Source organism: Centrocercus urophasianus, unplaced genomic scaffold, assembly GCF_019232065.1.
Source record: "Centrocercus urophasianus isolate 14NV4802_14NV808 unplaced genomic scaffold, USGS_Curo_1.0 seq_426, whole genome shotgun sequence".
Classification (NCBI taxonomy): Eukaryota; Metazoa; Chordata; class Aves; order Galliformes; family Phasianidae; genus Centrocercus; species Centrocercus urophasianus.
The window spans coordinates 13566-29072 of NW_024885007.1; the positions used below are offsets into that span (position 1 = coordinate 13566).

Genomic DNA, 15507 nt, shown 5'->3' on the forward strand with positions numbered 1-15507 from the left:
GATTCACAGTACTTTAGTTGGGGCCTCATGAAGGCAGAGTAGAGAATGACGATCGCCTCCCTTGCCCTGCTGCCCACCACTCTTTTGTTACAGTCCAGAATACTGTTGGCTCTCTGGACTACCAGCACACACTGCTGACACAGGTGAAGCTTTTTGTCTACCAGGGAAGCCCAAGACCTTCTTGGCAGGACTGCTGTCGAGGAGTTCTCCTGTCATTTGGTAGTTGTGCTCTAGAATCCTGCCTTCAGGCATGAAAGCCAGGGAAGCATTGCTGGTGAAGACAGAGGCAAAGAAGCCGTGAGGTACATCAGCCCTCTCTGCTCCTGTGCTTATTGACACAACAGTAGGCCCACACCATCCCTGTCTACTCTTTTACTTGTAAGGAAACTCTATCAGCTGGAGCCTTCACACTCCTCTGCAAGTATCAGGTCCATGTCAGGTGAAAGCAGCCAAAGCTGCCCTGACTATCACAGCCCTGACCAGCTCCCTGTCGGCCAGTGTGAGACCCAGCCAAGCATCACCTGTGTTTCCCCCAGCAGCTGTGTGAAGAAGTTGGCTGAACTCGGTGGCCTGTTGTTCTGCTTGGCCAGAGAATGCCAGGGCAATTGCAGCTCCCATAGGCAGCTGCTCATTGATCTGCAGAGACCTCAGATTGCTGACAAAAGACTTCTGCTTGCTCTCCTTGATCAAGCAGTTGGTAAGCAGCCTGATCAAGACCACACAACAGTTAATGATGTTATTCTATAATAGCTCAAGTAACCAAAATGAGAGAATCTTTTTCATGGTGTACTGCACGTGAGTTGTAGGCTCATTCACTTCTGGACACTTAAAGATACAGTTTGCGAAGGAATCCCTCATTTTATCTCCATCTATCACTAGATGTATCCAATAAAGTCCTGCAAGAAGACACAAAAGCTGGGACAAGCTTGCTGATAACAGCTGAGGACATGCAGGAATGTCCATGACACAACAGCCACTGCAGTCAAGGAAGATCTAGAAAATACAGGTGATGAAGCAGAAGAGAAAGAAGGAGTCAGGGCCTTTATGCAAAACAGAGCTGTCCCACTCTGTGGGAATGTTAGGATGCTGTAGGCAGGCTCCAAGATGCTCCCCTCTATCCTCCTTCCCAGCTTATCTCTATGCAAGGACAGACAGATGACCAGAATGATGACCAGTATAAAAGGCACAAATGCTAGAAGTAATTAAACAGTTAAGAGGTTATGTTTCTGTTTATGTTGTAAAGCAGGCATCCAAAAGTTACAACCAGATGTTTGTTAAGAAAGCAATTAACCAATTAAGATATTTGTGTTTGGGTGGTAAGGATTTCTGTTTACATGGTATTTGTATGATTAGCAAAACGCCGTGAAAGAACGAGAACCTGCAGTACTCAGCCAAGGAGGAGCCAGGAGAAAAAGAGATCAGCGTCGTGCAGCAGGGGATAAAGACGGAACGCTGTTTTCCGGGCACTCTCCTGCTTGCAGGAAGCCCGCTATCACAACTGCACATGAAATCTGCTTTACCAGGACATATATCAACGAATATATAAATGCTATACGTCTCCTCTGTGCAGGCCACCGCCGCCTCCTCTCCCAGAGAGGTGAGTGCCGCGGGCTCGGCCGGCGCCCGGGATGGCCAGCGGGGGCCCGTGCAGGAGAGGCGCGGGGCCGGCCGGCCGAGCGGCGCTTTGCGGCCTTGCTCCTCGAGTACGGGGGAGGGGGGTCGCGGCGTTCTCGTTCCGGGGAGCGCCGGTGGGTCGGAGCTTACCGAGGGGCTGCCGGAGTCGGGCGGGCGGGGAGTCGAAGCCGCCGCCGGAAGCCGCCGGAAGCGCAGGCGGGTGGGCGCTGAGTCGCCTCCTCAAAACGCGGCTTGCTGCTGCTGCGCGCCTCTTAAAGCCGGTGAGCCCCCGGCGGCTTTCGAAGGGGTTCGGTGGCGTGGCGGGGTTCGGCTTCCTCCAGTTCCGTGGGCGCGGTCCTCCGAACTTCCGGTCTTCCCTTTCTCAAGGAGCCGGAATAGGGAACGCGTACCGTTAAGCTTCCGGAGTCGTTTGGCTGTCGTACGGCTTCTGTTGCTGTCTCTGCGGCGGCGTTGTGAAATGCCGGTAGGAAGAGAAGGAGAGGCGGGGGAAAATGGCTTTGCCGTCGTGCGTCGGTGGTTGGGCGGCCGGGTGGTTCCGTGCTCTCTGGAAAACGCGTGCGGGTGGCGGTGAGCCGCCTGCTGCGGCTGGGAGGAGCGGCGTCACGCGGAAAGGTGCCGCTCTGCCGCTGCGGGGCTCAGCGAAAAGATATTCCCTCTCCTTTTGTCGTGCTCGAGGCCAGCTGCTGCGGGTTTAGTTTCATCTGTTTAGTGATGCTTACGACTGGCTGTGTAGCGCGGTCAGTGATGGAAGTAGCTGCTGGTTTTCCTGTTGTGTTGATTTTGGAGAGGAGGGTTGAGCAAGGCTGCTAGCATTTCTTTTGAAGTTTCTTTCCAGCCCTGTTTACAAGGAGGCAGGGCAGGCAAGAGAGGAAGGTGACAGAAGCATGGACAGGAAGAGCTGGACTCTTAATTTGTGGCATTTGTTTTCTTCTGCAACGTAAATAGGATGCAAGAGACGCAGCTTATATGTAGCTGACCCCATTCTTTTCTCTTTAGTCAGAAGTGTGCTTGTGAAAAGTAACAAGTATGAAGACTTGCTTGCTTTGCTACTAACCTCAATTTTGCTTTGGTAGCCTTTGCCAGTTATTGGGAAGAAACGTTATTTTCTTAATCCTGTATCTTTTGAAAACAAAGCCCTGAGTGCAAGGAGTGAACTGGAGCTGATAGCTGTGAAGAAGCTTTAGGAAATATTGCGCACCCCTGAAAAGAAGGGTCTCCTTTATTTCCTACTCAATTACTTCAAAAGTACTGTACATCTAAAATGTACCTGTCATATTTTTTTTCCTTCAGAGATCGTTGAAAGGATTCTTTTTTGCTAAGCTGTACTTTGAGATAAAAGTATGCGAACTTGCTAAAAGGTAATAAATGTTACATATGTTGGTTGTTCTGTTCTTTAAAGTGTGATAGGAAAGCTAAATGAAATAGAGTGGAGAAATCAAGACTGTTGCTGTGCTGTTTTGAGGTAGCAGTAAATGGGAGAATGTGGTGCCATTTAAATCTTCCTAAAACAGCAACTTAAAGGATGGGTAGTCATGTGGTGCTGTACAAACCCATCTGGTTGAAATGTCTTTTCTGCCATTGTATTATGTTCTTCTTCCAGTTTCGGTGAGCTACTGCTTTATTTAGTAAAGGCCAGTACTTGCAGGCAAATATGCAGCGTCTGTACGTGTAGAAATAATATTGTTCCTTACTTGAAGGTCTAGATCAAGCCCCTTGAACTAAACATGGCTAGATATCCTGTATGACAGATTAAAGTCCCGCGTTAGCTGCAGGGTGTGGGGAGACTTGTAATACTGAGGAATACTGATCCTTCTGTTTTTTCTTTGTTTATTTACTCTGTAGATATACATCTATTTATCTCAGTGTCCGAGAGAAAGATCCCAAAGCTCACAGGTTTCTGGGACAGATCTACAAAGTTCAGGATAACACAGAAAAAGCTTTTGGGTGTTACAAGGTAAGCACCTCACTCACCTCCCTGATGTCCTGCTTTATTCCTTTGTAAATGGACTTGAGCTTTGTGCTTCCTTCTGTGATGGTCTTCTTCCTGCTGCCCTTTGGACTGAGAATCTGTGAGCCCTGTAGAATTCTGCCGTAGGGATACTACAGTGACAGCAGTAATCCGGCTGCTACTGAAAGACTGGACTGAGAGTGTTTTTCAGTTGCATTGTTTAGTTTGTTGTTAGTGGTGGGCTTTTTTTTTTTTTTATTTGTTTGTTTCCTCAGAGATAGAGGGAATGGGGCAAATGCAGTTCTGATTAGGCAAGCTCTGTATAAATGTGAACTTCACGGTGCACGTTTCATTGTTTGGGCACTGAGGAGGGAGAGGATACACACAAAAGTCTTGTTGCCAGCACAGTGGAGTGCCATCATTCTCTGAGATTGAATCCGGAAGCCTCCATAATAGGTTAGGCTAGAGATGCTCCTACTCCTATTGATAGTTCTGCTTTGACTTCCTGGGTCTATTGATTGGGGGACATGTTTTCTTTCTTGTTCTATATAGACTGCAAGATCAAGTTGCTAGTAACCTTTTTTTCTTCTGTGTGTGCATGGGGAAAACCAGCGTTCTGTGGAGCTGAATCCTGCGCAGAAAGATCTTGTACTGAAGATCGCAGAGCTGCTATGCAGTAACGACATCACAATGGAAGAGCAGAGTACTGGTTTGAGAAAGCTGCCAGGCTCTTCCCTGGGAATCCTGCTGCTTACAGATTGAAGGTAAATTCCAGCTTCTGATCTCTGTTCTGCGCCTAGAAGTAACTTTAGTTGCATCAAGTGATGGGAAAACAGTGGTAGTAATAGTATCCAAGAGGTCAAGATTAGATAGGTGATATTGCCTCTGTTATGTGACTACTCTGCTTTCTAGGTTTTTTTATTTGAGTTAAAAACTGTTGAGTATAGGAGATGCTCTTATATATGTAAATGCTTTCAGTCATATGATCTTATGATCTTACTTTTGTACAGGCGTTAGTTTTCTGGAGCACAACAGCAATGAAATTGAAGTCTTGAGAGGTTTGTGCTTTGGGGTTTTTTGTGTGGCTATTTCTTTTTTTTTTTTTTTTTTTTTTTTTTTTTTTTTTTTTTTTTTTTTTTTAGACAAGCTGCTCTGTATCAAAGTGTGGCAAATTTGAACCAGATGGTTTGACAACTTAGCATCTAACTTAGCATCTACAAGATGCAAACTCTAGAGATTTTTTTTTTTTTTTTTTTTAATCTTTTCTCACTTCTAAAATACTTTCCAAACTCTCTGTAGCACCTTTGAGCTTTGCAGAGCAGTTTCAGTAATGTAGTCTGTAGTGGCGGTGAGAAAGCAGTCAGGTAATGTAGTTGCTGAAGAGGCTCTCGTGGAGAATGCAATTTTAACGTGTTGTCTTTGTATTTGATAGGAGCAGTTGCTGGAGTGTAAAGGCGAAGATGGCTGGAATCAGCTCTGTGATATGATTCAGACCGAGCTCTGTGCGAGACCAGACAATCCCTACCTTAACATCAGACTGGTTGCTGTTCAAATAACAGATTAAGAGATGCTGCGCTTCACTGTCAGGAGGCGGAGAAGAAAATACCTGTGGGCTTCAGTTTGGAATGGTGTTTGTGCGTCATAAAGACGTTTGAGGTATTTAATTGTGTTTTGGTCCTGTCATAATCTGCCATGTCCTTGAAACTGGTGTTATTCTCTTAGTATCTTTACAATGGCAGCTAATTCTCAAATGGCTTAACTCCTTCAAATGCAGTGTCTGCGGAAACCCATGATTTACTTAGGATTTTCTGAAGCCTTCCAGAGTTGAAAAATATGTTAATGTCTCACCTGGGAAACTGGATTATGTTGCAAGGTGTTCTGGAGAACCTCTTGCCTTCATGTAAGGCTGGTGGTTCCTCATTCTCTAATGAACTTTATTCTTTAGGAAAACCTTGAATCAGTACGAGACTTGGAGCCTGGTAAAAAATAATTGGAGAGCTGTCAAGAAGGATCATCTGCTGGCCTATTCTAGCTTGGTTAAAGTGACATTTGCTTCTAGAGATGTTCAAGAAAGCAGAGGGGCCCTTGAAAGGTATTGTTTTAACTGTTCTATTAAAAAAAAAAAAAAAAAAAAAAATTGAATATTTTTTCTGGGTCACAGAACTTCTAGCAGGCATCATTTTCAGTGAGTAGCCATTTTGTGGATGGGAGAGGAGTTCCTCTGTACTAATTACTCTGTACTAAGAAAAAATGTTGCTAGGCTTGATCCCCAAGCTGTGTGTCTGAGCTACAGGCCTCAGAGAAGACTCGGTGATAGGGGTCTAGTATAAATGGGAGGCCAGGACTTGGTTGAAAAGGAATGTTTTCTATGTTCCAGTTTCGATTGTGTGCTTCACTCTGTGAGATCGTGTGTGAGTGGACCTGATGAGCTGTCTCGTACCTTCCTTGAAATGAAAGGACACTTCTACATGCATGCTGGAACTTTCCTGCTGTGAAAATGGCCTAGAACAGCGAGGCACGATGGAGAGATGCATGTGAACTCGCAGCCTTGTGATACCTGAAAAATTTCCATGTAAGTTCCTGTTCAGTTTGTGCCTGTAGTGGTTGCAGTTGAATGCTCTCGCTGTACACACACTGAATACCTGCATTCCAAAAACTAGCTGCTGTTTTTAAGGCTGTCTCCTCGCCAAATCTTACTCTTCCATACTTGTTTAAAAGATTTCAAGTGGTGTGAAGAAAATTTCATCTGTTTCACTTGTCAGAAGTAAATGACTCTTAAGGGCTAACGAGTGTATTTCCTGTAGGCTGTTCCTTTCTCTGTAATGCAGCTAAATTAACTAATATTAAGGTTATTGATATGGGAGGGAGGGGAATGACCTGAGTAGCTCTCACATACTTATTGCATAGACAGCAGAGCTTGATCAAGCTTAATTCTTTGCTTTATGGAATACAATCAGTTTTCCTTTTGCACAAGTGCTTGCGCTTAAAACATCGCTTTCTCTTGTGCACTCTTACAGCTGTTTGCAATTGTTCAGTTACTCACCTTGTGTCCTTTCCTGAAAAGAAAGAAGCTTGTTTCCTGACTTTTAAGACTAAATGAAGTGATTTGCTTTTTATTGTCAAGAAGCTGTAGCAATTCTTTTCTTTCTTCACCGGATTCCTAAACCAAAGTCAAAACTAATGACAGGAGATCGTGCTGGGCAAGATACACTGGAAATGTTGGCCTGCGACCGAAAAATCCAGTCTGGTAATAAAAACTAATAATTACAAATGTTCCGTAGTTCCATTTTAATCTTATGAGCAGCTAATGTCAGAGTTAAAGGCTTGTTAAAGAGCACATTTTGTGTCTTGGAACATGCCATAAAACGTTCTGCATTTTGGCTGCGTATGAAATGCAGAACAGTGGTTTGATCCTGACACGTACTGGGCTTTTTCTTTTTGTTTCCAGGACATTAAGATAGAATTTAGCTTTCAGTGTCTCCTAGTCTGCTGGTTTCTGCCTAATACACTATTTGTGTATTAGCACTGCTAGTCCTAAGTGTAAAAGAAAATATTGCTCTTTTCCTGTCACTCTTGTTCCTGTTCCAACAGGTTTCTTGCTGTTTTTTCTTTCTTGCTGTTTTTTCTTTCTTGCTGTTTTTTCTTTCTTGCTGTTTTTTCTTTCTTGCTGGTTTTTTTTTTTTTTTTTTGGTAAAGCTGAAATAGTCATTTTCAGTCTTCACTATCCTGTGGGCTGTAGATGAAAACAAAGAAAACACCAGGCATTGGGCTGAATTGTTCCTGAATAGATGAGACTGACAGCTACTTATTTTGAAGACAATTGCAGTGCCCTTATAATAAAAATACACAGTAACTGGAGAACTGGACTTATAAATGCCTTGGGACTTCTGTCAGCCCTTATGCTAAAAGAGTGACTTAATTATAGGGAGAGTGTAAGTTAGAAATTTGCAAATATCGCAGCAGGAACAACCCACTACATCAAACATTGTTGTCCTTGTTTAAGTTGAGTGTTCTTACGTGACATTATGTTTTTCTAGGTCATATGTTGCTGAACTTAAGCCACGGCAAGGAGGACTTCTTGAAAGAGACTGTGGAATCTTTTGCAAACAAAAGTGGTCTATTTACACTGTTTGAAAGCCTCTCTGGGAGTGGAGCTTCTAAAGAGAGATCTTTTCTTGGCACAGATGATGTGGGAGATCAGTCCCCAGGCACCAGAGCAAGGAGAACTTACTGAACACAATATTGGTAAGAGATGCTACTTAAACTCTGCATACACATGACTCTGTATCAGAGGTTCTTCTCCAAGTGCTTCATTTGCAGCAACAGACCAGTGTCTGTCATAGCTGTTTATCATTCCCCTAATGAGAGGGTGCTTTGCAAGAAGTTTCACGTTCAGTTGCAGCTGAGAGGCAGTATCGTCATGCCAGGTTCTGAAGAATTTCTCACATATTTCCTGCTTCCACATTGTTGTCTTCTGGTCTGTTCCTATTCATTTCCAGTTGAAGCTGCATGTTGAGCTTTTTGTGATTGTACGCTGGTAAGTGCTGATAGGAAGCCTGTACTTATTTATGTGTAATCTGTGAACACAGGTTAGAGGCATAAAAATGAAATAATTCCAGGATGAGTTGTGAACTAATGAGATCTTCCCATTTTTTAAGCTTAACTTGATGATGAAGTCTGGCTTTGAATTTGAGCGTAACAAGAGTAGAATGCTAGTAGCCTCCTCCTTAGCTGTTAGTGGTCAGAAACATGTAGACTAATCAGTCTAAAACTGCCGACCAGGGTGCAAAGCAATAAGGCTTATGGCCCTTTCTCTTTACATGTGTTTTATATCTATATATCTGTTTTATGTATAAAATAGAAGTTTATGCTACTACGGCCTCTCTGAAGAGGTTTGTTCATCATGTTTTTAAATACGTAATGCACAATTTAAAAAACGGTTTGTGCTTCTTGTTCGTAGGCCAAAGATTTCCCTTGTTAGAGAAGTGTGATGTTATCTCCATTTTTTGCTTTGTCAAAACTATTGACAAGTGTTAATGTACTTCGGTTGTGCACTACTATGAAGTAGCTATTGCTTCTGCAGGAGTTATTTGTGTAATGTGAACAGGTGCAGAAATCACTTGAAGAAAGCGGCATCTTACTTGAAAATTCTTAGTTCCAGCTTGTTAGAGGCGAGCAGGTGGGAGGAGGTTGGTGGGGAAGTGCTTTGATGGGAGAAATATTCAGAGCTCGCTCCTCTTGCAGTGAAACCCAGCTCTGATCAGATGCAGGTCTTCCTAACTCGGACGCAGACCCTAGCTTCCCACAACCCTTGTTATTGCACAGGTGCTGTTTGGATGCACAGCTGTAGTCTCCAGCACCTTGCATGGCTTGGCTTGCAGTGGAATTCTATGTCAGTGTTATTCCCACTGCGCAGATCATTACAACAACTTTTTCACTTGCCCCACGAGACATCGAGAATGGAAACAGATGCTCCTGAATCCATATGCCTGTTGGTCCTTGAAGTAAGCAAGCTTCCCAAGTTCTTAAATGCATTTAAATGCCGTTTTTTTGGTACCTAATACCTTCTGTTTGTTTATTTTTACCAAAACAGGTTTTTTTACTTGGGATGGTGTTCACTAGCAACTTAGAACTGCAAGAGAAGTTTAATACTCAGCATGGCACACATCATCCTCCTTTCTTACCGTTGCTGCTGTGCGAACAGTACTGTACTGAGAAGCAAAGATCCTGGTGGGATGCTGTGTGTACTCTCATGCAGAAAAAAACAATGTAAGAATTCTTCAGTTTGGAAGTATTGGAACCAAACTTCCAGAGGACTTCTGAACTGATTGCCATGGGTTGTGTAAAACCAGTTCCTTTTGTTTGACTTCCTTTGAATGGTTTTTTGCTGTAGGGGTGTGAGATGGTGAAGAACTTTCTAAAAACAGGCTTTACATTTCTGATATTGCATTTGTAAAGAAGAGCTAGCTTAGGACTAAAGCTGCTTGTTGTGTTCATCAAACAAATGACATGTGAACAGATGAAAAAGAGGGGATGCTAATTGAGGAATATTTCTTTTGATATTCAGACCAGACTCGGCAGCCAAACTGAAGCTTCTTGTACAGCATGGATTGAGTACTGTGTGAGCCCTGGAGAAACACGGCCTTCAGCCTGCCTTAATTATACACTGGGCAAGAAGCCTGCAAAAAAACAGTAAGTTAAGATCATCTGTAAATAAATACCATCTGTTTTTCTCTAATTTGCAAACTTAACAGACTAAATAAAATCAGATGAGAATGTAGTATTGAGAAGTGCTGCTAATTTTGATGGCATGACCGGAGCAACTACCTTGCCTGACAAGTACTCTACCTCACTACTCTCTTAACAGCACAGGTAAAAGCAACGTTGTTTTCTCCCCGTGTTACTTTCTGCGTCTATAGAGAGAGCTTCTGAAATACGTCCCAAGTGTCAGAGAAAAATTCTTGAAACTGCTCAAGAAAACAACTGTATCAGAGAAGAAAAAGTATGAATAACATTTTATTTGAATTTTTTGTGATGGTTTGAATTTCTCTTCTTCAACAGGGCATTAGCCTGAACTCCTACGACCAGAAAGAATATATTGGAAGAAGCGTCTACTACTGGAAGAAAATTTTGTTTAGCTTGAAAACTATCAAAAAGCACAGAAGTATTCCTGAACCTGCTGATCCTCTCTTCAAGCATTTCCATAGTGTGGACATCCAGGTACTGATGGATTATTCAAAGAGGAGAGTAAGAGGGGTTGTATGTCAGAGGCTTGCATATGAATTGTTTGTTGGTTGGTTTGTTTTTTGTTTTGGTTGGCTTTGTGTGTTGATGGGTGGTGGTGGTTTTATTTTTTTATCACTGTACTGCTTATGCTGAGATTTGGTAGTATCTTTCTGTTGAACTCATCTGAGTTTTAAAACTCTCTGATTGGAAGACACTGAACTCCCTTAGTACCAGCTTTCTGAAAAGCTGTTTTCCTGTAATACAGGGAAACCAGGAATAGTATTAACCTCCTCCTATCCGCCTACTTACTAGATGCTTACAGTCACCGACTGTTCCAAGTGTCCACACTCTGTTATGTGTGACTTGTCTTTCGCTTTGGTTGTAGTCTGCAACCTGGAAGACCTATGAAGAAGAGGCACGTGTAGCTTTTGCAATGCTGGATGCGGCTGAAGGCAAAACTGATCATGCTTTATTAGCGTTTGAAGCTATTAAGAATGTGGTTTCGTACTGGAATCTTGCCACTGTAAGTTTGTAAATTGCATTACCTCAAAATGCTTTTCTGTCACTTGTGTTCTGACCAATTCTTCCTAATCGATATGCTGTTACTTAGCTTTGTCAAAGAAAGGCAGAGGAGGTTGAGAGTGATGATATGCTACAGAAGAACAAGAAGAACGCAAAGCCTATCTTGTTAAAAGGAAGCATTACCTGATGAAGATCATTGATGAAAGCTCCTCTGACCTGTCAGTAGCTGACAAAGTAAGTAAAAGAATTAATGCTTGTGTGAATTGTCCTCTTACGATAATGTTAACAGATGTAGGGCTTTCCTGGGGGAAAATAACAACAAAAAACACCCAGAATTTCTGCAGAAAGCCTTGTGCACTGTTCAGCCGTAGATCAGAACACAGTCTCTTGCAAGTCGTGATGGCAATTCTTCCTCAGAGAGTTTCAAATAAATTTCTAGCTGCCGGTATCTGTTAAAGCTGTCATGGAAATGCTGAATGCAGTGATCCGGGAGCTTGGAGAGAACGATGAAGAGGGAAGTCTTGCCTCTGGAAATATCTCACAAGCTGCACACGTGGAAGTGAAATATTCAGTTTCATCACCCAAGAAGTTCTCTTTCTCACCAACTAATACGTACCAGGTATATTAGCCGGTTACTCTTTTAGGGAAGTGTTATGTTTGTATAAGAAAATCAAAGTTCAATAAGCTTTTCTTCTTTTCTAAGGCTCTCCCTCAGTGGGCAGAAGATCACAAGTCCTTACTTCAAAAGCTGTGTCAGCAAATGGAAGCTTTAAAGGTAAACAACTTTTGTCACTATATTCAGTGCAGAACAGTTGATCTTTTTGTTCTGGTAAGTACTTTGTGATCCAAGCATTGAACTTAGCTTCACTTACAAGCAGATGCTATAAACATCTGCTTAATTTCAGGGCAAGAGTAAAACTTTGTTGCCTACGAACTCTAATTTGGTACTCAGATATAGGAAGTAATGCTGAGGATTGTGTGTGCAGAAAGTTGTGCTTTCTTCAGCTTAGCTGTTGTCATCTTGGTTCTGGGTTTATTTGTAGCTTCAGGGAACAGTCTCGGTTTTGTAAAGCATGGGCAGATCGTGGATTATTGTAGCAGTGAACTCTTTTTTTTTTTTTTTTTTTTCTCAGATCTTGAAAGTGCTTTTAAATAGCAAAGGAGCGTAGGAATCATTCCTTAGGTTTTCTGCAAATACCTATATTTAATATGTTCGCATTCTCTTAATTGAAACCCTATCTTTAATAGAATGAAATACGGGAAATGAAATTTAACAGTTGCAGTGTAAGTGTGCCATCTCATCACTGGCCTGCTGAATGCTATGGAACTGATACTGTGTCAGGTGGTTATCAGAGCACAAAATCTTCCTGAAGCTTCTTTGAAGGGTAAGTTGATGCTGAATTTTTTAATTGACCGTTTAGCTAAAGAGAATAAGAGTTATTAAAACCTTTCTGCAGTGTTCTGAGATGAATGAGTAAAACTGATCTCTGGGGAATGTTCATTCAAGTCAGAAATAAAACTGGATGTAAACTCTTTACTTGGTGTTCCTTTTCAGTTACTACCTCTGGCCCATCTGTTTACAGTAGCCAGTCACCTGCTTGTAACTCGCAGTGTCTTTGAAGAACTGCTGCAACCAATGTACCACCAACAAAGGTGAGGACAAACGAATCTGCTCAAGCCATTTCTACTGATTTGTTGAAAACAGCTGGTTTTGATTCTGTGTGTAGTTGGATATAACACTCCCTTCCCCATGTAAAACGTCACAGTGTTACCCTGATGCTTTGTACAAGCATCCCAGCCTTCTCCCACCATCACCTTCTCTTTGGGATTACCTTTAGCGCTCCTAGGCTACAGGGCAAGAGGGAAGGTCAGGAAAAGAGAACTCACATCACCCTTGAAATTCAGCAGTTCTTTATTGACTGCATGTCCCTAGGCTTCCTGAGGAGTGTCTGTCCCCTCTCCACTACTGTTGGGCAACAGTACTGTTGGCCTCCACTTGCAGGAACCCAGCTGCTGCCAGGAAGAGGACTCTCTACCTGCCACTCATCAGTACAAATGGATTTGAGGCACGGGATGAAGAAAGGGAGTCTCCACGGGGCCTTTTGCCCAAGTGCCACAAATTCTCTCTGGCGAGCACAATACAACAGATGAGCCCTTCCCAGGATAGAGTCCTTCAGTTCTCCATGTCCTTCCTTCTCCTTCAAAACAGGGGCAACTCTCAGGCCATAGGCCCCAACTCCAAAAACTCTCGTTTTTGGGTTGCCATGGAACACTGCTCATGTCACTGCCTACTGTTCCAAGCCCTCCAACTGCCATACCAACAGCAAGAGGCGAGGAGGCACCTCACACACATGGATCCTCCTCCCCAGAAGAAGAAGAGGCTCATGGGGAGGAGATGGAAAGTGGAGCCGATGGAGGTGGATCCACTTCCACGTGCGCTCAGGAGACAGCGCCCAAGGAGACTGGACAGCAAGAGAAAATGGTGAGCAATAGCTTAAAAAGGGGTGCCAAACTGAGTTAAGCAATAAATTACTTCATTTTGTATTCTGAAGAAAGCTTAGACAATTTGTTTCTTCACAGAAAGGGAAATGAAATCCCAACAAACTGACTTGCTAGACTCAGCCAGGAGATTGATGGTAGAGGGGAGAATTCAGCTTGCGTTTTTCACTCATCCTCTCTCCCATCAATTAAAACAGTTACCCATATCCTCACCCAAATTCTTCTACGTGATCCCAAATGCCTACTTGCATTAGCACAGCCACTGCAAATTACCTTTTTTCCACAGCACAAATGGGTCTGCTGTGGATAATGATCATCTCCTTACCGAACAAAAACTACTGCCATTTCATTACGTATTAAGGATGCCAACTCCTGTACGTACCACTACACCTGTCTTGAAAAGGAGGTCATGGACTGTTTGTGTCACATCGGCAGCATGCATTAGGTTGTGTTTGCTGTATCCAACCTCCAGAGCTTCCACAAAGGACACCAGGGCAGAAATGGGGATCTAAGAAAAGAAGCACACAATTAAAAATGAAAGAATCACCTGTAATAGCTAGCATTTGGAGGAGAGGCTCCAAAGAGCAGTCTGTACCGATTGTACTTCCCAAATAAATAACATCTTTAAACACCTTAAGCAAGTACTCAAGAGAGAGAGTGAATCGAGCTCACTTCCTCAAAATGGCTTTCCCATCCCTAATTACATGATGGATGAATCACACATGCACTTAGACATACGCAAGTCAGTCCACTGTGAAATGCTGCCTGCAAAACACAAGCAGTGCCAGAAGTAACAGAGCGTAGCTGTTGTGCTGTTCCTGGAGAAATATTTCTATTCAGGACACACAGGTCTGTCTCATCCGCTCACAATAATCTAGTATAGATCGCTACTTTACTACTCATATTCTAGAGGTTTGTAATGAAATGCATCGTATAGCAAGTCTGAGATACTCTATGATGAGGAGTACTGTTTATCATACTTTTGGTTTTTTACTGCCAAATCCAGACTTCCCATACTATGAGTTTGCCATGCTTTTTTTTTGCTCCCAGAGTATAACTGTATGCACAACATGAAACCACATTTGGGGGATTTCTAGAGAGCACGCTATGTAGGTGGTGGCAGCTGTACATATATGCAACAAGCAGCAGGGATTCTTCAGTGCTCTGCACAACCTGCTGTACCCTAAAGCTCTCTCGTTCTGTCTTTAGAGTTGCACAGCAATTTCCCTCTTGAGTATGGGACAATGCATTTCTAATCTGTTATCATCTTCAAACATTTCTCATCAGGCGTGAGAAGTCCCTGAAGAAGTCCAGGAGTCAAAGAAAGTAGGAGTCCTGCCAGAGTAAGTGTCAGCAGAGAAAGGGAACACGGAATCTTTGCGTGGGGAGAATGGGAAACATCTCAGGGCAATGCTTCAGTGACCCAAATGTAACTCTGTTCACAGTTACAAAGGAACTGTTCAAAGGAAAAGATATGGAGTACCTTTTACTCCTCCTTAAATAGCATTTGTATTCTGAAACCTGTAGCAAACCAAGTTTTCATTTTTGGCTTGCACCGACCTTGGTCATGGGCTGGCATTTTGCAGACCAACTTTGGTGGTGGGCTGGCATGGATCCCAGAGTTCTGGGGCTATATGGCAGCGGGTTGCTGCATAATGTGAGCAGGCAGAGTCAGGGAATAATTACAGGGGCGTTTGGGTGTATGGTTCACACAGGGCTGTTGTCACATGCAGCCACCTCACCCCCACCACCTAATCCCACGTGACCCGTAACTCCATGACTCCTCATCTGATTCTACCTTCATTTCTGACCGCATCCCAAGGTCTTCATCCTCTGATCTTTTCTATTTCCTATCTTCCCTTCCCCGTCTCCCCCAGTGACCAGCACTCGTAATAAACTGGACGGGCTGACATTTACCCTTTGTGTATGATTCTCGTCATCAGGTGAACATAGACTAGAACCTCCTCTTGCTCTCATAATGGGAGCAAGACGGTGCCATCTCCTTGAAGAGGGATGATAAGGATTCTCCCACAGCCCCTTGGCTCTGACAGATGTTGTGGCCACATTCTTCGGAGCCCTGGCACCCCGAGATTCTCATTTTCCAATGCGGTGCTCTCTTCCAGTGACACACAGACTAGAGCAAAGCCCATGATTTTGCAGCATGTGAAAGGTGTAGC

At 43.3% G+C, this 15507-nt stretch overlaps 1 pseudogene; it reads left to right on the forward strand.

Annotated features, from left to right (window-relative positions):
- The first annotated feature begins 1925 nt into the window (after positions 1-1925).
- Positions 1926-15246, forward strand: LOC122168479 (annotated as a pseudogene).
- Positions 15247-15507: the final 261 nt, after the last annotated feature.